This window comes from Jaculus jaculus, chromosome 10 (assembly GCF_020740685.1).
Source record: "Jaculus jaculus isolate mJacJac1 chromosome 10, mJacJac1.mat.Y.cur, whole genome shotgun sequence".
NCBI classification, from domain to species: domain Eukaryota; kingdom Metazoa; phylum Chordata; class Mammalia; order Rodentia; family Dipodidae; genus Jaculus; species Jaculus jaculus.
The window spans coordinates 28,178,912-28,201,041 of NC_059111.1; positions in this window are offsets into that span (position 1 = coordinate 28,178,912).

Genomic DNA, 22,130 nt, shown 5'->3' on the forward strand with positions numbered 1-22,130 from the left:
TATGGAAGAGGAATCTCCCATGTCTTGATGCTATTTGGAGAAGGCATTTCAATTTCAGACTCTAAGAGGGATAACCTGGAAGAACAGGAACTTTTAACAAATATCTAAAAGGGGCGGAGCTTCTGTAAATAGTGGATACAAGCCTGCATGGGAGCAGAAAAGCATCATGTTGACATAAAATTTCCTCTTAGTTAATTTGCCTTTTATTTTAAGGCGTATTAAAAATATTTATTATTTATTTATGAGAGAGGGAGAAAGAGAGAAAGAGAAAGAGAGAGAGAGAAAGAGAGAATGGGTGTGCCAGGGCCTTCAGCCACTGCAAACAAATTCCAAATGCATGCTCCTCCGTGTGCATCTGGCTTACATGGGTTCTGGGGAATTGAACCTGGGTCCTTGGGCTCACAAACAAGCACCTTAACTACTAAGCCATCTTTCCAGCCTTATAAACCATATTTAATGATGGACCCAGAAAGGGAATCTACACATATTTGTATTTTGAATCTTCATCAGCCTCTTGGTCCCTTGACAGAAAACAAGGGTAGCAAACAAGCCCTGCGGAGGAGCTCCCTGGCTGCCTTTCAAGTCAGCCGTGCCTCCCACCTATAAGGGTGGACGTAGTATGCACATCGTTTTTATCTCAAGTTCCTAACATCATGGCAGAGTCAACAACAACAACAACACCTTACATCTTTTATTCCAGGGCCTGTTTTTAAATCTTGGAAATGTTGGAAGCATGGAGCATGGCTCTAAATTGGGAATGTGTGGGGAGTAGAGAGGAGTGAGGAGATATTCTTTGCCTCTGGACACTGGGGCAGAGCGGCCAGCACGAAGCTAAGCTAGGGTTTGTCTGAGTTCTGCCGTAATTACTCCCAGCCAGTGTGGACAGAAGCCTTTATGGTAAATATGCATGGAACTTGAGCCGAGACACTACATGTTGGGAGTGCAGGGCATCGGGCATCTTGGGGGGGGTCTTTTCCAAAGCATATGTGCAGTTCCAGACAGCGATGTCACTCAGCTCATCAACATCAGAGGTGTGAACCAAGCCATCCAGTCCCTTTGCCCTAGAGTTGGCCTATATAGAAAGTGCATCCGTGGCAGTGGCTTAAAAAATATGTGTTTATCTCAACGGAAACATAAACACTGTTTACTAATTTTAAGGAATTTGCAAATTGTCTGGGAACACAAAAGTTTGGAGTTGAAATTAAAGCCTGTACTTAAGAGGAAAAGGAACTTCCAAATATATATTGGGAATGTGGTGGGTGTGGACGGACACGAGGAGGCAGCTGAGAATAATGGTGGTTTTTTTGAAAAAAAATCATATTTTAGTTGTTAAAAAATAAACTTTTTTACAGAGAATCCCAGGAGAACTTCTAACCATTCCTTTTCCTTCACTCTATTTCAGTTCATATGTTGAGCATGTCCCTGACTTGGCTCTGTCTTCTGTCCTATCTCCCATGAGCACTTGCCCTCATAAGGGACATGGTGGCTGGCTGATAAGAAGAACAATCTACAAGGGGCTAGAATACTTGCCATGTAACTCCAAGATGATTTATTAATTTCTCTGAGCTTCATCTGCAAAATGGTGATACATGGTGGCATGTGGCTTAAATGAAATCGGGTATGATATAAAGAGAGCCAAACGATGTGACTGACCTGTAGTATCATTAGCATTATCATCATTATGTCATATGGACAGTCTACAATAACCTAATAACAGAAATGAGGGAAATATTTACCTAGGTCGATCCAAGAATTTTGGCATGCTTTGGGCTCAGTAAGCTCCTACTTTCCCCAATTAGCTTTTTTGACTTATTCAAATACTAACCTCCTCGTGGTCCTCTGGAGACTTAATGGTTCTCTTCATAAGGACTTTGTTTTCCTTTTCAGGGGCTGAGTCAATTTGCTTAGGGAGGAGTACCTAGCCACCTGGTGTCCCTTACCTTGGAAAGCTTGCTTCTTCCTCAAGCAAAAGGGACCAGACACATAAAAAACTAAATACAAAATTATTTGCAGATGGAGGAGTGCAGCACCATTCACTTTTAGCTGTATGTCATTATTTTTGTGCTAAGTAGTCAACTGTTATTTTTTTGGCCATATCTACATGGGTTTTATAGGGGAGAATCTCCTAGATGAGCTTTGGATAAAGGCTGATTATTTCTGGCATAAATGCTTTTACAAAAAAGGAAGTCTGAGGGATTCAGGAAGAACAAACAGAGGGTACCATGAGACCCCACCCTGGAGAGATCCTAATTACCATGGGGTTCAGAGCCTGAATGTGTGTGTTTACCAAGCATCTCAGGTGGTTCTTCAAAAGGCATCTTGGGATACATTGGAAGAGAGCAGTCAAGACAGAAGAAGAGACAAAGAATTCATCCAGTACTTTGAAGACAAGAGCCAGGAATTTAAATTTGCTATGGTGGGCAATGGGGGAATTGCTTAATTACAACCAGAAGGGTCATGAATCCACTCACTGTCAACTTGTCAACTCACATGGTGGGCAGAGAGAGATCATTTTAAAATGCTTCATAGAAATGCAAATGAGGTACAATCATCCTCATGTTAAATTTGCAAAGACTTAAAAGTTACAATACTAGATGTTGGCACAGATACATTTTTACATTACAGTTTCAATATAAATTAGTGCAATGCTTTTGGAAAGCAATTTATTAATACACAGAGCTATTGAATCCCCATACTCTTTAACCTAGTAATTCTACTTCCAGCAATTCAGTCCAAAATGTAGGAGAGGCCGGCCACATAGTTGAAGATTCATATAGAACTGTGTGCAATAGCAAAGATTATGCAATCTTTAATATGTTAAATATGTAGATACAGAAAACATTTATATATCATGTTAAGTAAAATGAGCATAATCTAAACCTCTCTATTGGAAAGGATTTTTAGAAAACAAAGGACTAGAGAAATATTAAAATTGTAACTGCTATATTTAGGGAGGAGTAGTGTTTTCTCTTTTTTCTAAACTTTTTTTTAAGGTTTATTTTTTATTTCTTTAAGAGAGTCAGAGAGAGAGAGAGAGAAAGAGAGAAAGACAGATAGACCGGGTGTGCCAGGGCCTCCAGCCACTGCAAACAAACTCCAGACGCAGGTGCCACCTTGTGCATCTGGCATACGTGGGTCCTGGGGAACTGAACCTGGGTCCTTTGGCTTTGCAGGCAAACGCCTTAGTTGCTAAGCCCTCCCTCCAGCCCTCTCCAAACTTTTGATTCTAAGATTACCTCGTTTCCTAGAATAAAACTAAAATTATAAATTCAGTTTGTGTTAAAATGAGTTTATATGACGTGTTTAATAACTCAATTCAGCTTGTATTTTAGAACCTGTTTAAGCCAGTGCCACGCCTCTGATGGCTTCCTGATAGCTGAGCACAGTTGGAAATGTAATTAAAATCAGAGAAACATGAACAGTTTGGTAGTTCAGCCATGGAGACAAATTAGTGGGCAGAAATCAACTTTGTTTTCATTCTATCTGGATCTGAGTTTTCTCATGCAGTAAGCATAAGGACGGTTGGAATGGACACATTGGGTACGGTGGGGGTGGGGATTTAGCAATATTCATAAACTTTTCTTCTGGTCTGGAGCTTATTACATTCCTGTTACTTTGTTACTTTTACTTTTCTCCCATCTTAATTTTTTATTGACATTTTATTAGGAAAATTTCTGAACACAAAGAAAAAATTATGCAATCAATTCCATATGCCCTTACCACTTCTCATGGCTACTCCAACCCCTCAGTTCAGTAGAACAATAGTTATAAGTATTTATGTATAATTTTAAAGTAAAAAAGTAGTTTGCTTTTATCATGAGTTTGATGGGCATGGAAAACTAGGCACTCGCAGCTCCACTGCTTGGACAAAGTGGTACAGAGAAGCTTCACCTCGGGGGAGATGGGGGCTCGGTCAGTCTGAGCCACCACTGGAAGTTTCCTCAGAAAGCCAGCATTCTTCCTTTCCATCCATCATGGTGCTCATCTCTGTTTACAGACATTATGGACTTCTGTGGTTAATATTTTACAGAAAACTATTTGGTCTCTAACATATAATTTCTGTCCAATTAATTATCATATTTAAAATGTGTTTTTTTCTCATAGAGAAACTAAAGAGGAAAATTCTGGTTTTGAAAATGGATTTATGTGCATGTTTTTAAGAGTGCATATGGCTTTTTATGAGCTTTTTTTTTTAAGTGCTCTTTTCCAGAAAATGTAACCAGCTGGTGAGCAGTGGAAAAGGCACATGCTACAGTATCCACCAGATCTGAGCTCAAAGCCCCAGCCACTAGCTGTGTGACCCTGGGAAAGTGGGTGCAGGCTCTCTGCATCTTCCTTGCGTCAAATTAATAAAACCCTACATTGCAATCTTCTCAGGCAAAGTGAATATTTAGCATAGCGTTTAAGAGTTCTCGAAAGCCCATCTTTCACTTTCATTTTTATATGATCCAGCATCTTCCACGGGCACTTCTAATTTTCCTCTTTATCAAAACTTTCAACTTGCGACTTACTTACCTTCCGTTTCTTTTTCTTCACTAAATCCTGGGAGTAGTCAATGATAAGGTAGCTGTGAGCATGAGATGAGAGACATTTGTCAATGTTCTTTGTAAAGTTGTAGAGTGCCGCATCAATTTCAGATTGTGTTTCATGATAATAATAGAATAATGTCTAATTTCTCAACTGCATGTGATTCTGTTAAAGTCACCCATATCATGTTTGCTCAATCCAAGGTCCTTTATAGTTTTATTTTACGTTAGCCCCTCTGCTGTTCATCATTGATGGCTTCCTGAAATTCTCCTCCTTTGCCTTCAGGGGCCCTTTACTATCCATTTGTCTCCCTGGATATTGCCTCTCAGTCCGCCTGTGACTTCTCATTCATCGGAGCTTCTCAAAATGTCAAGCTTTACTGAGGTGTCATCTTCCCTTCTCTTCTAATTCTATTCGCTCTGCAAAGAAACCCACATCTTGGTTTCCCGTTACTTCCCTGAAGCTAATGGCTCTTGCCCTTTATTTCCAGCCCAGCCTCCTCCTGAGCTGCAGAACTGAATGCCCAGCCACCACATTTGTTCACTCTACCTGGACACCCTACCCCTTCCCCCCACACACCTCAAGCCCACAAGTTCACACACACACACACACACACACACACACACACACACTCATTCCCACTGCATTTGATCTTGAGCAAAGCACCATCATTCACAAAGTTGCCAAATGCCCCAAACCTAGAATTGTTCCCTGACCAACTTATTATTACAACTCATCAGTCTTTTCTCTGAAGCACCTCTCCAAGTCCATGTTGTTCTCTACTCCACTGCTACCCATATAATTCAAAGTGCAGATATATCATACTTGGACCTTCAGTCTTCTGTTTCCTGTTCTAAATGATCTTGCTTATGAGGAGGATAATAGTATATGAAATGAGAAATGTGAACACAGGCTGGAGAGATGACTTGGCAGTTAAAGCGCTTGCCTACAAAGCCTATGGACCCATGTTCGATTCTCCAGATTCCATCTGAGCCAGATGCAAAGGTGAGGCAATCTCAAGGTTATACATGCCCACTAGGTGGTGCAAGCGTCTGAAGTTCAATTATAGTGGCTTAAGTCCTGGCATGACAATTCTCTCTCTCTCTCTCTCTCTCTCTCTCTCTCTCTCTCTCGTGTGTGCATGCAGGTGCTCTCTCTAAAATAAATAAATAAATAAATAAAAGAAATGTGAACAAAACAAAACCCTGCAAGGGCTTCTTTCCATCATCTCACAGATGCAAGGCAGTGTGCATAAACTGGTAGCTCCTACTGACCTCTGGACACTGTCTCCATCCCCTAATGCCCCCCTTGCCATATGTTTTATCTGGGCATATTAATTCTTATCTCCAGGCCTTCACCCCTATTCTTCCTTTGCTTCTTTGGTGGCTCTGTCTCACCATTTTCTGTGCAGCACTGACAGCCATCATGGATCCCAGTTAGCTACTCATCTCTTAACCCCACACTTCTTACTTCTTCTCAGAAAATCCTGCCTTTAAGTACTAACTTGTCCTTGCTATTGGTTTCATAGTAAATATACTTCCTCTGTTTGACATGAGTCATATTACACTAGAATTACCTTACCTGTCATTCTTTTTAGACTACATAACTGTTTTGCTGTTGTTGATTTGGTTTTTCAAGATAGGGTCCTGCTCTAGCTCAAGCTGACATGGAATGCACTATGTAGTCTTAGGGTGGCCTTAAACTCTTGGTGACCCTCCTACCTCTGCCTCCCAAGTGCTGGGTTTATAGGCCACATAATATTTTTTTTTCTTAATGGGCACACCAGGGCCTCTAACCACTGCAAACAAACTCCAGACACAAGTGCCACCTTGTGCATATGGCTTACATGGATCCTGGGGAATTGAACCTGGGTCCTTAGGCATTGCAGGCAAGTGCCTTAACCACTAAGCAATCTCCCCATCCTGAATATATAATTTTTAAACTGTTTTATTTATTTATTTAGAATAAGAATAGGCACTACAGGGCCTCTAGCTGCTGCAAGCAAACTCCAGATGCATGTGTTACCTTGTGCATCTGGCTTTATGTGGGTACTGGGAAATTGAACCTGGTTCCTTTTGCTTTGACAGCAAGCTCCTTAACTATTAAGCCATCTCTCTAGCCCACTTTCTCCTTTTTATACAGTCCAGAAAGCTAACCCATGAGATTGTTCTGTCTGTAGTTAAGGTGGCTCCTTCTACTTCAATTAACCCAGTTGAGAAAACCCCTCACAAAGATACCAGTGTTGCAGTTTCTTGCTGGTTGCTAGGACAAATATCTGACCAGTCGCAGCTTATGGGAAGAAAGGGTTTAATTCAGGCTCACAGAATCCAGGGGAAGCTCCATCATGAACGAAGAAGCTACCTTACTTCCCTAGATTCATAGCAGAGAAATGCCACCAAAGGCCAGCAAACACAAACAGCTAGAATGCAAACTCACTCTGAACACATGTTAGGCTGGAGAACACGACTATCCCTTTCCTGTGCCTACCCCACTCCACTGCAGTGACCCCTCCTCCAGCAGCCAGCTGCTGGAGACTTAAGTAAGAAGCGTAACCTTAATTGAAACTCCTTGAGGCTTTGGTGGGGGGAGAGGGAGTACATTCACATTCAAACCACCATAACCAGAAATTTGTTTCCATGGTGATTCTAAATCCTATCAGGTTGGCAACCAAAGATTAACCATCATGGATTTAGAGAGTTTTAGGTTTTGTGGGTCCAAAAAGCCTTTGTTGTAGTTACAGAACTCCGCAGTTGTAGCATGAAGAGAACCTTAGACAATTGGGAATTGAATGTGGCTGTGTTCCAACAAGACTTTATTCATCTAAACAGGTGACTGGTTGGCTTGGCCCATTGGCCATGGTTTGCCAATCCCTTTTACAAAAATATGTAAGTATTTTGATCAATAATATGTTATCTCTTTGGAGATGTTTATGTCGAAAAAGCCATTGACCATTTGGAAGCATCTTTATCTTTCAAATGGAAATGCTGGTATTATTAAAAGTAGAGAAATGAGGGCTGGAGAGATGGTTCAATGGTTAAAGCATTTGCCCACAAAGCCTAAAAGATCCAGGTTCAATTCCCCAGTACCCAAGTAATTAAAGCTAGATGCACAAAATGGTACATGTGTCTGTAGTCTGTTTTCAGTAGCTAGAGGCCCTGGTGCTATGTCTTTTTCTGTCTGTCTCTCTCTTTGCTTCAGAATAAATAATAGAAGTATTTAAAGCTAGAAAGTAAAAGTTTTATTTAAAAAGTGGAGAAATAAGCTCATTGAGAAAATATTTTAGGACTAGAAAGATGGCTAAGTGTCTGCAAGCTTCCTGGGCAAGCATGAGGGCCTGAGAAGAACTGAGTCTTCCTGAGTTCCAGTCTCCAGAACCCACTTAAACAGCCGGGCATGGGCATGCCAACATATAACCCCAGATTGGGGCTGATCAGAGGCCTAAGAATTGCCAGAGCTTGTGGAAAACCAACCAAAATACAGCAAGCTATGGGATCAGTAAGAACCCAGCTCAAACAAGAAAGAGTAGAAGAAGGATGGAGGGATGAAGCAGGAGACCTGACATCCTGCTCTGGTCACCCATTGGCCACCTGAGGTGAGCACACCTCACTTCAGAACATGGGGCCCCCAAGGGCACATACACACGTACACACCATACCATGCTATACCCTCACCTACAAACAAAAAAGACAACAAACCAAAATAAAATAAAATAAAATGAAAAAGATTTTAATGGATTTCTATAAATTTAAAAAAATTATTAAAAACTACACTTATGAGTTAGCATCCTTCGCATCCATAGGCCACAGCAGCTACACTGGGCAGCAGTCTGTAATGTGCCAGTGGAACGTGGTGGTGCCATATAAGTAATGTGGCAGAGACCTAATCTGGAAAAAAAAATAGGTGTGAATCAAAGGTCCACAGAATCCAAATGGGAAATGCAGCAGGCGTTTGCACTGTCAGTTCAGAATGGCAGTGGATTAACACATGCTTCTCTGGTTCCACTTGGCCGTGGCCCACATTTGCAGATGAGAATAACACTCGCTACATCAGAAGGGAAGTGCCACAGTATCGAGAACCCCTTTTATTACCTCAATCCCAGGCTGATGGTCTCCATTATTCAGCCTTTTATTGTTCCTTGCGAAGAGGTTGTATCCAGAGTACGCCACCTATAAATTCAAAGGGCATGGGCCTTCGCTGTGGACAAGTGACTTGCAGTGTCCTAATTGACTTGGCTTCTTGAGACCTTCCATGGTAATGGCTAATTAATGTGATCTATTTTAGGGGAAAAAAAAAGGAGAGAAAATTACCTTTGGCTTAAAAATCTTCCAAGTTTATACTTTATGTTTGTTCTAAAGTCAAAGACGCACTTTTAACCTTTGGCCTTCTGACTCGACTGTGTAAGGGCCAGGTCGGTCTCCAAACAGGAACACTTCCAAGTAACTGGTATTTTTTATTGGTTTTCAGTATACGATGCTGAAGCACTTTATTGTCCAAAAGTAATTATATTTATTTAAGGCTGTTACTAGAGGAGGGAAAATAAATATCCACTGGGCCTTTATAAACTTTCAGTATAACTTTCTGTAATATATTAAAAAGCAAACTTCTCTCCACTTTTCATACACTTTTTGACACACCAGTCACATAAAACATATTCATCCTTTCTATTTGTACATAGTAAAAGTCCTCATGCGCAACAAGCATTAATAAGTTTCCTTTAAATGACACTATATTCAAGGAATGAAAAAAAAAGTCTCAGTTTCTTTAATCACTAATTACTCTTTCTTGCTCTCCTCTGAGTATATCTGGCTTAGATTCAGCCAGACCATAAGTTTTGCTTTAATAAAAACAAAAAATATATATCCTGTTTTTCAACCCTATGTGGTATTAATCACCCCACATAGTGATTTCTCTGTTGTTTCCCGTTCCTCGTCTTTCAAGAAGGCATTACAGTCCTTATATGTATATGTCACGGAGGTGCTGGAAAATGCAATGTGCTGATGTGTAAAGGAGGATCCCGCTGGGTACACAGGGAGCTCTCTGCAGATAGGCTGTTATGATTACTGCTAGTGTTACTTGTTTTCCATGAGGCACCGATTCTCTTGTAGTCTACTATGCCGCCATGTTGGATGTAAGCTCCCTGTAGGCATCCCACTGACTGGGTGTCACTACTGTTTAGCCCTCTGCCTGCAATGACTTTCTTTAGTCTGCGGGTCTGTCAAGTGTGATTCATCTTGGCAACCCTTGTTCAGCGCAAACACCACCTCTTCTGAGAGAGCTTCTTGGTGGCAGTCCTCCATCCACATGCAGACTGGGTCTTTGTTACAAGCTGTCTACTTTGAGCCTGATGCCTTCTTGAAAAGTTGCCTTCTGTGCCTTTTTCTTCTCAGCGTCCTTCTTGCTCAGCATCAAGATTGCCTGCTGTCTTGTGGGTGTCAATGGATGCTTGTGGAGCTGCAGTATTTGCTTAAGTACTATAAAATTTCTGTAATGGAAACAGGGGCAGATGAGAGGCCACGAGCTTTACAGAAGACTGGGATTGCAACCTGCCCCAAATTTCTGGTCAGGATAAGAAAAGCCAAAGATTATTTAAAAAAAAGAAAACACACTCATCTTTCATGCTATCTCTTTCAATAAAGACTATTTATTGGCCATCTTTTCTGTGTCTAGACCTAGTCAAGATTCTTTTTTTTTTTAATATTTTTGTTCATTTTTTATTTATTTTTTTGAGAGCAACAGACACAGAGAGAAAGACAGATAGAGGGAGAGAGAGAGAATGGGTGCGCCAGGGCTTCCAGCCACTGCAAACGAACTCCAGCCTCGTGCGCCCCCTTGTGCATCTGGCTAACGTGGGACCTGGGGAACCGAGCCTCGAACCGGGGTCCATAGGCTTCACAGGCGAGCGCTTAACTGCTAAGCCATCTCTCCAGCCCTAGACCTAGTCAAGATTCTTGGATTGCACACATGGGGGAAGGAAAAGAAGCAATCTCTGATGTCCTGGGCTTCATGTTCTAGATGGCATAAAGTCATATATAAACAATGAGGTAAATTAAAGCTCAATTAGTGAATGAATTAGAGATAAATGGTATGGGGGGAAAAAAGGTTGGTGAAAACAGTTTGGGGAATGGGTAGAAGAAGAACTTGCAAGGATAAGTGAGGTAGTGACCACAGCCAGCTGGCACATCGGTGTGAATGTCCTTCTGGAATCCATGAGTGTGAGCTTGGGATGAGCACAGGGAAAGGGAGGTGTTAGTAGGGAAAGAGAGCAAAGGAAAGACATGAAAATAGGTCTGGCAAGTTCTCGGGGACTGGTGAGGAGGGGAAATGCAGGCAAGGAGATGGCATCAGAGGGGCAATGCAAAGCAGAACATCATGTCAGTGCCTCTTAACTTTAAAGGCGACCAAGTCATCAAAGAAGGCACAGAATATTGTGTTGAAACACATTACCAAAGCCACCCCCCCCCCCAGCAACCAAGAATCCCAGAGCAGTCTGGAAAAATACAGAGAAACTCAGGCAGCAAGGCTGAAGGACATAGGCTGGGGAAAGTGACATTTAACATGCTTTGCTTCTGTGACCTTCTTATGAGACCTGCAATATTTTATTCGAGAGAGAATGTGTGAGAAAGGCAGAGAGAAAAGAGAGAGAATGGGCATGCCAGAGACACCAGCCACTGCAAACTCCAGATACATGTACCACCTTATGCATCTGGCTTATGTGGATACTGGGGAAATGAACCTCAGTCCTTAGGCTACACAGGCAAGCACCTTAACTGACAAGACATCTCTGTAGCCCAAACCACACATAACACTTCTTACAGTGAGTCCTAATGACTTGAAAAACAGAGGAAAAGGCCAAACATCATAAACTGGAGGCTCGTACAGACATCATTCAACTTAGTCAGACCAAGGAAAAAGTCTGTGAGCCTAGAGATATTTTCAATTTTCACCACAGGCCTGTCAGTAGTTCTATGTCAGTAGTGGGTAAATAATTCCTCTTTAACTCTGGATTATGCCTTCTTTGTGGAGACATCGTACAGTGGCTTATCTCACCATGACTTATCTCACTCATTTTTTTATGCAACATTTGCTAAATTCCTACTATCTTTCAGGATGCTGTTATAGACACAAGGGATTTTTCAGTGACTAAAGCTAGCAGTAAACCCTTTTATTGCAGATCAAAGTATGAGTTTACATACATACATACATGCATGCATACATACATACATACTTACATACATATACATGATGGTGGCAAGGGAAACAGATAAAAAGCAGTAAGACCCATTGTAGAAACAGGAAGTTAAGAAGATATTAATCTACGTGAAAAAGGCTTGTCTGTCACAGTGATATTTGGTAGACACTTGAATAAAAGGGAGAATACCTTAATACTATCTGGGTAAAAATATTCCGACTATATGTTGAGCAAAATGTCTGAGACCAATGAGTGTGTGAATGAGTAATGCCTTATGGCCCACCGGTCACTTTCATATCTGTTCTCTTACATCACCCTCCTCAGATCAGAGGAAGTCAGCAAGGTGAAAACTGTTTTCTTCCTTTCACTGATGAATAGACAGAGAGAATACAGCTGGTTTGCTCAGTGGATGCTAGTGAGCAGTTTTACAAGAACCAGAGCCAAAGTCATTTCTAGGTTAATGCTCCACCACCTACAGTGTCCTGATTAGGCCAGCCATGCTGGGAGGTTCCTCTGAAGTTGCAAGCGCCTTGTGTGTGACGTGTGCAGCAGAAACCTGGAAGGGTGGAGTAATCAGATTCAGAGCACTCATAGCTCTTCCCATCTGGTGTGAAGGACATGAACAGGCTCAGAGATGGCTGATCTTTTCCTTCCAGGGGCTTCTTGAAGATTCTGAGTCCCAATTTTCTGACCCGTGATGCAACTCTTCCCACGATGCCTGAGAGTAAAATTGTCACTCCCTCCAGGGAAACCTGACCTCTCCCCCCAAGGAGTGTGGTCTGCTGTGCTGACCCCAGTAGGGCAAGGCAGCAGATCCCCATATTCCAAAAGCAGTGCTGTTCCCAGGCCACAGGGGACCCAGCCTTAAATAACACCACATGTTGGACATTACCGGATGGTCCTGCTTCAGTTTTGCCCAGCACCGCCTTATTCCCTTTTTATAGTGGCTTTTCTGCACAAAGTCAAGGTTATGCTTGCACAGACCTCCTGCAGCTTTATCAGTCTCAGTTCCCTGGCTCCTGTCAGCAGCTGCTCAAGGGAGAACACACACACACACACACACACACACACACACACACACACACACACAGTGTACTGGAGCAGGCAAGATTTCACAGACACCCTGACAGCATTTCTGTGAAGCCAGTTGACGCACATATGAACAATATCTATGGATCCTCTTGCATATGTAAGTGCACATACAGGTATATACATGCATATGCACAGAGCCTATAGATATTATCTTATATATGTACACATTCATAGGAGTATACACACACTTCACACATACTCAAGTGGCTAAGAAAGTTTTAGTTACTTAAGTGTAATTATCTAATATTTACCTTTTTCTTATGACTGGCATGGCAAGTAACTGATTTGTGTGAAAGACTGTTTTCAATTACAAAATAAAGTTGTTAAAAAAAAGAATTCTTGGACAACTTGTGTTTAACTAGGGAATAAGGTTTTCAGAAATAGCAGAAAGTCTCCAAGATGGACATTGGCAGGCAGACTGCCCCTCCTCCTCTTGTCTGGGACTGTGTGGCTCCTCAGAACAAATTGTAAGTCAGTTTTGCAACATATATTCCCAGAATCCTACCTCTCACCTCCAGTGAGAATTTTGTCTAGGACATCTTTGTGTCATTGAAGTTTTTGGTTGGAGGAAAGTATGACCGGGCACAAGTTCTAAAACATGATGATCAAAATACAGTACTGTTCACAGATGCCTGCTTTTAGCAGAGACAAGAGTATTTTTCTTTTAATATTTTATTTATTTACTTATGAAAGAGAGAGGGGGAGAGAAAGAAAGAAAGAAGGAAGGAAGGAAGGAAGGAAGGAAGGAAGGAAGGAAGGAAAGAAAAAAGGAAGGAAAGAAAGAGGCAGATAGAGAGAATGGACATGCCAGGGCTCCTAGCCACTGCAACAGACAAACTTCAGATGCATATGCCACCTTGTACATCTGGCCTTATTTGGCTCTTGGGAATAGAACCAGGGTGCTTGGGCTTTGCAGGCAAATGCCTTAACTGTTAAGCCATTTCTCCAGCCACAGGGTATTTTTCCTTATGTTCATCATATCTTTTTCTACTTTCACTGATATCCTATGAATTTGATCTACGTTAGATGATAAAGCACAAAGCACTGCTGAAATTTAGAAGGTCTAGTTGAGTGAATGTAGATGGCCAAGGCGAGGTCTGAGTGTGCCAAGTATCAAGGACTCCACTCCCAAGCCAACTCATTTTCTTCCTTGTTTGGACTCATGTCTAATGTGTGGTCTTGACTCTCACCATCACCATACAACTGACTTACGATAATGAGATGTGCCCTCAGAGCCAAGGTGGCTTTGACAACTGATAGCAATGTGACTCTGAAGCTTTTCACAGTTCCCCATGGCTGTTATCTGTGTGTCAGTAATGCAACATGTTGATCATATAACTTTGGTTTTCTGTGTTTCCTTAATTAGTATTTCAGAAAATATTTATTCTCATATGAATCAATAACAATGTGACAATTCCAACCCCGCCCCCCGCTAGCCTGTGATGTTGCCTTATAAAAGTGTGTGTCATGCAGGGATCTCTGTAGCATCTAGGTGGTAATGGGATGTTTGGAAGAGATGTTCATTGCCAGGCTTTAGTGCATTAACTACTCGGTTTTACCTCCAAACCCTTGGCAATCGGTATTGAATGCAGAACATCTCAGAGTGACTAGACAGGATTTAAATGTGTTGGGTTGAAGGGTTGAAGAAGTAACCACATGTAAGGGGAAACATGGGGCCCTGGTTTTCACTAGGGCTGTGCTTACTGGGGAACAGTCTATCAGCTGGCAAAGGAAGGTGCTTGTTCAATACTCATGCTTGGTTTCAGCCAAGAGGAAAGGAAGGACTAAAAGATCAAGGGTACAAATGAAAAACAAACATAGAAAGCTGCAAAGTTAAGAACACTAAGAGAAGGAAGCCACGAGGGAACAGGATTATATTTCAGAGTCTTAAAAAAAATACACCCAAACTCTACAATCTGTCTTATAAATTAATTCCACACTTAATTTTTGAAATTCTTTTTTTTTATTTTTGCTGACTTGAGCCAATAGAAGGGGGATGAAATGTTGTAGGGAAGTGGCAGCCAGGCTTGCAGTGGTAAGCTAGCTTACTTTCACCATTTCCTTTCATATGTAGATTCAGCCCTGCCTTGTCCTCTGTCATTGCTTACAAAGATCTAAGCTTCCTTCCTAAGGCATCATCTTTTATTAATCAGCTATCCACAACACAGTCCAAGAGACTGGAACTGGGTTCAGACAGATGTTGATAAATGTCTTAAGTTTCTTATAAACGAAATCAGGGCCAACCATGTTTTATTAATCATTTAACCTTCATACATACTCTGTCCTCTGTATATTGTCTCACACTTTATACGCCATCCTGTTTATACTGTTTCTCCCGAGTCAACCCAAGACAGTTAGCCTTTATTTGGAAAGATAGGCAGTAGTGTACATGTTTTGACAAATGCTTAATGGCTAATATAAACCGTCATTTGAAAAAAATTGCATATTTCAGCCCGATGTTAGGTGTTAAGCAGTGAAGAAAATAACCATGTTGCACTTATGAACTATGCTTAGTTTAGCTAAGAACCAAGATAAGAATATAAAAAGGATCAAAAGCCTGCTGGTATAAATACGGAGGATTCTTTTGGTCAGTGGAGACAGCCAAGAACACATGAAGCAAATACAGGCTCCACACCCTGTATTTCTTTGAAGGGATTCTTACCTGGGGCTTCAAAAGGGTGCATGCAAGCCACTCTCAAAATGGGTCATGCTCCTGAAAGGAGCTATAGTAATGCTCCTGAAAGGAGCTGCAGTGATCATTTAATTCAAGGCACAGTATAAGGACAAGGAAAGAATTAAGACAAAAAGAATGAAACATATTATGGGATAAATTATATATAGTAAATACTCTTCAGGTGTAAGCTAAGTGACAGGCTGCTGTCAAATGGCCAATTTTCCTACTAAAACCTTGGGAAAATTCTTAGAGGCAAATGAGCTGCCTGACCCATTGCACCTGCGCTCTTTGATGGCCCCATCTCTAATCTCATGTGCATCATCCATGTGCGGATGCTGCTCTACTCTAGCCTGTGTCCCAGCAGGAAGCAGAACTGGCTGCCTGGCCAGGCCTCTCAGCTGCAATTGTTTCATGTATCAGATTTGTTCTAACCCAAAGACACAGGTATCTGATCCATACAGTTCTGTCATTTTTATGTTGAGGCACAGTTCCTACCCCTAATTCCAGACCATGAGGACAGAACAGAGGTTGTGAGTGAACCATTAATCCTGCCGCTCTGGGAAATGATATTACATCTGCACAAGGCTGGGAGGAATTTTCTGCTCCTCTTCGATTTCAGATGCACTAAAAATATGCCCACGTAAGAAGCACCCGAGAAAACCGCGCCCCAGTTCTCCAGTGCTCTGTGGCTAATGCTCCCCTTTCTTGCTGCAAAAGTACTCATTGCGTAGTTGCAGAGAAACTGTTCCCCGCAGATCAATGATAGTTATGTCAGTCCCCCCTTTTTTTTACTGCTTCTAACTTACCACACATATGCCCTTAAATTAGAAAGATAGAGTCATTCTAAAATCATAAAAATATGCATTAAAGACCACATCTTAAAAAGATAAATACCCACTACCCATATATTAATGTGTGTATGATATGTTGATGTTACTGATTGTTTATAGAATGCCATATACAGTGTGCAGTAGGCTGTTTGTTACTAGATTTTAGATTGACTGTACAAAAAATGACTTAAGCATATAATATTAGAAAATAAGTATTTATATACAATGACTTTAAAATCCTCACATCACCGATCCATTCTTTCCATTGCATTCTGTGCATTGTTAAGATTCAATAGTTTTAGAATTTTGCAATGCTGATTACTTTTTTATAAGAATCACTTTGTTTAAATGAGGTGTAATTTACACAAGATAAAATTCACAGAATTGGGCTGGAGAGATGGCTTAGTAGTTAAACACTTGCCCGAGAAGCATAAGGACCCCGGTTCAAGGCTCTCTTCCCCAGGACCCATGTTTGCCAGATGCACAAGGAGGCACATGTGTCTGGAGTTCATTTGCAGTGGCTGGAGGCCCTGGCGTGCCCATCCTCTCTTTCTCCCTCTCTCTGCCTCTTTCTTTCTCTGTCTGTTGCTCACAAATAAAAATAAACAAAAAAACTTTAAAAATATTCACAGAATTTATTTCCAATATGAAGACAACCATACAACTATGAGAAAAAGGAAATTATCACCTCACGAAATGTCCCTGTGGTCCCTTCCACTCAATTTCTACTTGGCCTTAGGAAATATTTTACTAGGGCTGGAAAGATGGCTTAGTGGTTAAGGCATTTGCCTGCAAAAACAAAGGACCCTGTTTCAATTCTCCAACACCCACATAAGCCAGATGCACAAAGGGCGCATGCATCTGGAATTCATGTGGAGTGGTTAGAGACCCTGGCGTGCCCATTCTCTCCCTTTCTCTCTGTCTGTCTGTCTGTCTCTCTCTCTCTTACTCTCTCTGCCTTTGTCTGTCTCTTAAATAAATAAAATATACTAAATTTTTTAAAAAAGAAATATTTTACTAATTACCACTTCTACATATTAGTTTTGCCTAGTGTTGGACTTTGAATATGTGGAATTATAAAGTGTATATTACTTGTGTCTGGCTTCTTTCATTAACCTAATGTCTGTGGCATTCATGCCCATTTTAGTTGACAAGTCCAACAACTTTTAATTAAAAAGAAACTATGATGAGGCCAGGCTAGGGAGATAGCTCAGTTGGTAAAGGGTCTGCCAAGCAAGCATGAAGACCTGAGTTTAGATCCCCAGCACCCATGTAAAATCCAGTTGGGTGTAGTGATGTGCTCCTGTAATCCCAGCACCAGGGAGGCACAGGAAACAGGTCCTTGGGGCTTGATAGACATTTAGTCTTTGATGAATTCCAGGCTCAGTGAAAGACCCTGTCTCAAAAAACAAGGTGGTGAGTGATTGAGAACAGCACCCCACCATTGATCTCTAGCCTACACACACCTGTACCAGCATACCCTTGTGCACCCACATGCTTATAAGCACACATATACAAAAATGATTAAATTTATTATGAAGCATATGCTGGATCATGGAATACTAAGATATTAGAAAGGTTAGGATCATTAAGTTTTGCAAGTTAACAATTATCTTGAAGATCCTTTAAGAGGGTAAAAGTTTGGGAGTCTCCTGTTTCTCTGGTCTGGGAAAAGTCTCTAATAAAAAAAAATCCATCATTTCACAATGCATTTTACATTCATGCCTTTAAAAAGATTTTGGAATACTATTTAGGTCTCCCTGGGAAGATAACCCTTCATAGTTTCAGTGCATGTGAGGGGCTATAGTTCCTCACACAAATACCTTGCTCAAGTTTTAGTTTCATTTCCAAGTCAGCACATACGCAATCCTAAAAGAAGGATCCAGTGTCAGATTGCTTTCTCCAGTGACTTGTTTGCAAATCTGAATCCTATTTCTCCAAAGATGTATTCCTGTATTTGAAATAAGGGAGACTACATAAAATTCAGCAACTTTACATTTTCTGTCTTTTTCCTTCTTCTTTTCTCTCTCCTCTTCTTTCTTATTTTTGCAGATTTTACCCTCAATAGGGCATGTTGTCTTTTGTTTCCTGCTGTAGAGCAGAATCTGAGATTACTGGTGGTTCCCATAGATCACACTCAGCTTTCTTCTTTCTTCTTGTAAGGCAAGCTTTCAAAAGACACCTCTATGAAACCTTTCATTTTTTTTATAAAATATAATTTTTATTGGAAACTTCAGTATATATTCAGTATATATTCAGTATATATTCAGTATATATTCAGTATATATTCAGTATATATTCAGCATATTGCAACTTGGTCATATTCTCTTTGGTTTACACTCTAGTGTCCCTTCTACCCTGCTCCCGTTCTAGTGATGGTTATCCTCAGTGGAGATTTTTTTTTTTTGAGGTAGGGTCTCACTCTGGTCCAGGCTGACCTGGAATTAACTCTGTAGTCTCAGGGTGGCCTTGAACTCACAGCGATCCTCCTACCTCTGCCTCCCAAGTGCTGGGATTAAAGGCGTGCGCCACCACGCCCGGCCTCAGTGGAGATTTTGGAAGTCACTGTGGAGTCATGAATGTACCAGTCAGTCTCTGTGAGGATGGGCAATGCCTCAGAATACACGTTCTCATTTTGCGGCTCCTACATTCTTTCTGGCCACTCTTCAACAATGTTCCCTGAGCTTTGGAGGACATGAAATGTCTCTTTTAGTGTTCAGCTCTTGACAACCTCTAATTTCTGTTTTGGTGAGTTTTGAGTCTCTTTGATGTCTCCCACCATCTCCTTGAAGAAGGTTTTCAGGCTAATCATGAGAACAGCACTCATATTGAATCTGCCACTTCCACTGTGACACTTCCCGGGCCCCGGTGAATGTGATAGAGACAGCTAGTCTTGTGCTGGTACTTGGCTTTCTCTTCTTGTCTTTCTGATTAGTCTTGCATCTCTCTGGTATTCATGATCACCTATAAAAAGCAGATTCTCTAGCCAAGAGTGAGAGAAGCAAGGACCAGAGAGAATAAGCAGATATTTAGAAGACTTTTTAAAAATTTATTTATTTATTTTCAAGGAGAGAGAGAGGGAGAAAGAGAAAGAGAGTGTGTGAGAGAGAGAATGGACACTCTGGGACCTCCTGCTGCTGCAAACAAACTCCAGATGCATGTGCCACTTCACATTTACATGTGGGTACTAGGGAATCAAACTCAGGTCACTAGACTTTTCTGGCAAGTTCCTTAACCATTGAGCAATCTCTCTAGCCCTAGAAGACTTTTTGAAGGGTATAAACTTTCTATTTGGCTAAAGAACAGTGCAAGGGAAGCTTCCTTCTGGGGTTTATGACCTTTCAAATTATAGGATTTGTTTATCTTGAGTTTCTTTAATTAGCAGAGAACACTGATATATAAAACTCTGGGTTCAGGAGAGAAATCTGGACTGATAGGGAGGGCATTTGGGAGTCACTGATAACACAAGAGTCTTCACAAACTACTCCATCTTGCTCATTCTCTGCATTCAATTAGTCATAAATTCTCCAGCCCATAACATTGTTTTAAAAAATGCCTTATTGAATTGGTTGGGAATAACATTAAGATATTGTTTCTTTGTTTTTGTTTTATCTTCTGAAGCCTCAAGTCATCCTACCAAATGTTTTATAAGAACAGCTATTTCTCAGGATAAAATCAAGGCCTCTATTTAGACCTGCAAGGTGCTATTTCTTGCCCCATTTTCTGCCGACTGCTGCACAGCTGGGTGAAAGAATAAAACCTCCTTCCTCTCTCTCTTTACCAATATTGATCCTCATATTTAGAATTCTCTTTCATTACTTATATTTGTGAAAATGTTAGCTCATCTGTCAGATATGTGGTCATGTCACCTGTTATGGATTAAATGCTCTCCCTCAAATTCACCACAAAATGTGAGTCTTCAGAGATAGAGCCTTTAAAAACATAATAAATGTAAAATAAGGTTCTGTGGATTGACTCTAATATAATGAGTAGTATCTTTGTAAAAAGAGGGAGTTAGGATAGATAAAAACATGTACAGAAGAAAGACCACATGAGGACACTGTGAGAAGTTGCCACTTCGAAATCAGAGAGAAGCCTTAGGAGAGACCAAACCTGCTAACACCTGAGTCTTGGGCTTATACCTGCTGAACTGTGAGAGTATAAGTTTCTGTTGATTAAGCCACTACACTATCACGGCGTCTCTAATAGACTACTGTATCACTTCCACAGCATCCTTTCTGATAGCATTTCTCCCTGGAGGGACCTTCTCTTTCTTGCTTCACACTTTTCCCTTCCAGTCTGACAGATTGGAAAATGTATTTTTTGTTGTTGTTGTTGTTTGTTTGTTTGTTTTGGGTTTTTGAGGTAGCGTCTCACTCTAGCTTAGGCTGACCTACAATTCACTATGTAGTCTCAGTGTGGCCTTGAACTGATGGTGATCTACCTCTGCCTCCTGAGTGCTGGGATTAAAGGTGTGCGCCACCATGCCCAGCTTTGCTTTTATTTATTTATTTATTTATTTATTTATTTATTTATTTATTTGAGAGTGACAGACACAAAGAGAGAAAGAGAGAGAGAGAGATAATGGGCGCACCAGGGCCCCCAGCCACTGCAAATAAACTCTAGATGTATATGCTATCTTATGCATCTGGCTTATGTGGATTCTGGGGACTTGAGCCTTGAACCTGGTCCTTAGGCTTTACAGGCAAGAGTTTAACTACTAATCCATCTCTCCAACCCCGCCAAATGTGGTTTTTTAAAGTTCCTGTCTGGTCATTGCCTTTAAAGTATCTAGACGCTTTGGATCCTGGAAAGTAGAGGGCTCATTTCAGATGCCTGGATTTCTTCCTTGTTATTTTCCTCTAAACAATACAGTATGAAGTTCTTCAGAAAGTATTTGCATAATATTAACATTATATGGATATGCACAAGATATTTGCATCTAAAGGGAGATTCTAGAAACAACCCTCCTTGGAATCAAGAGGATGATTGAGCTTTCTGACCGTGTGTAGTTTATCCCAGGAATTCAGAGTAACTCTTGGTGAGGCGGCCCCGCTACTGCTGCAAAGGCATATTACTGCTCCCAAAAACTGAACTGCTAGGTCCCATTTAAAAATTCTTGAAGTGAAATGGATGTATTCTTTCCTATGGATCTACCTATATATGTATGTATGCATGCAAGCATTTATGTATGTATGTATGTATGTATGTATCTATATCTATCTATTTATTCTGCTTTCAAAAGATATGTTAAGAAAGTAAACAGATAAACCATGAATTCAAAGAAAAGTTTGTAAATCATAATCTGAGAAAGAGCTTGCATCTAGAATGTATTGAGAGTTCTTAACATGCAATAATAATCAACTTTTAAAGAAAGTGTAGAGATGATAAACTGACTTTTCACCATTAAAGTTAAAATGATGGCAAAAAAGGAACATGAAAACATGCTCAACATTACATAACTGGAAAATACAAATTAAAATCACAGTGAAATATCAACATACTTCCATGAGGATGGCTAAATTAAATGAGCTAACTTTCCAATCTTTTTGTTTATTTGAGAGAGAGAGAGAGGGAATGGGCATGCCAGGACCGTCAGCTGCTGCAAACAAATTCCAGGTGCATGTGCCGCCTTGTGCATCTGGCTTCATGTGGGTACTGGGGAACTGAACCTAGTCCTTTAGCTTTGCAAGAAAGTGCCATAACTGCTAATCCATTTCTCCATTCCACCACCCAATCTTTATGAGTCTCACTTGTTTTATCTCTGAATTGGAAGCAATCATGGTGTTCACCATATGAGGACATTGTAGAGAGCGAA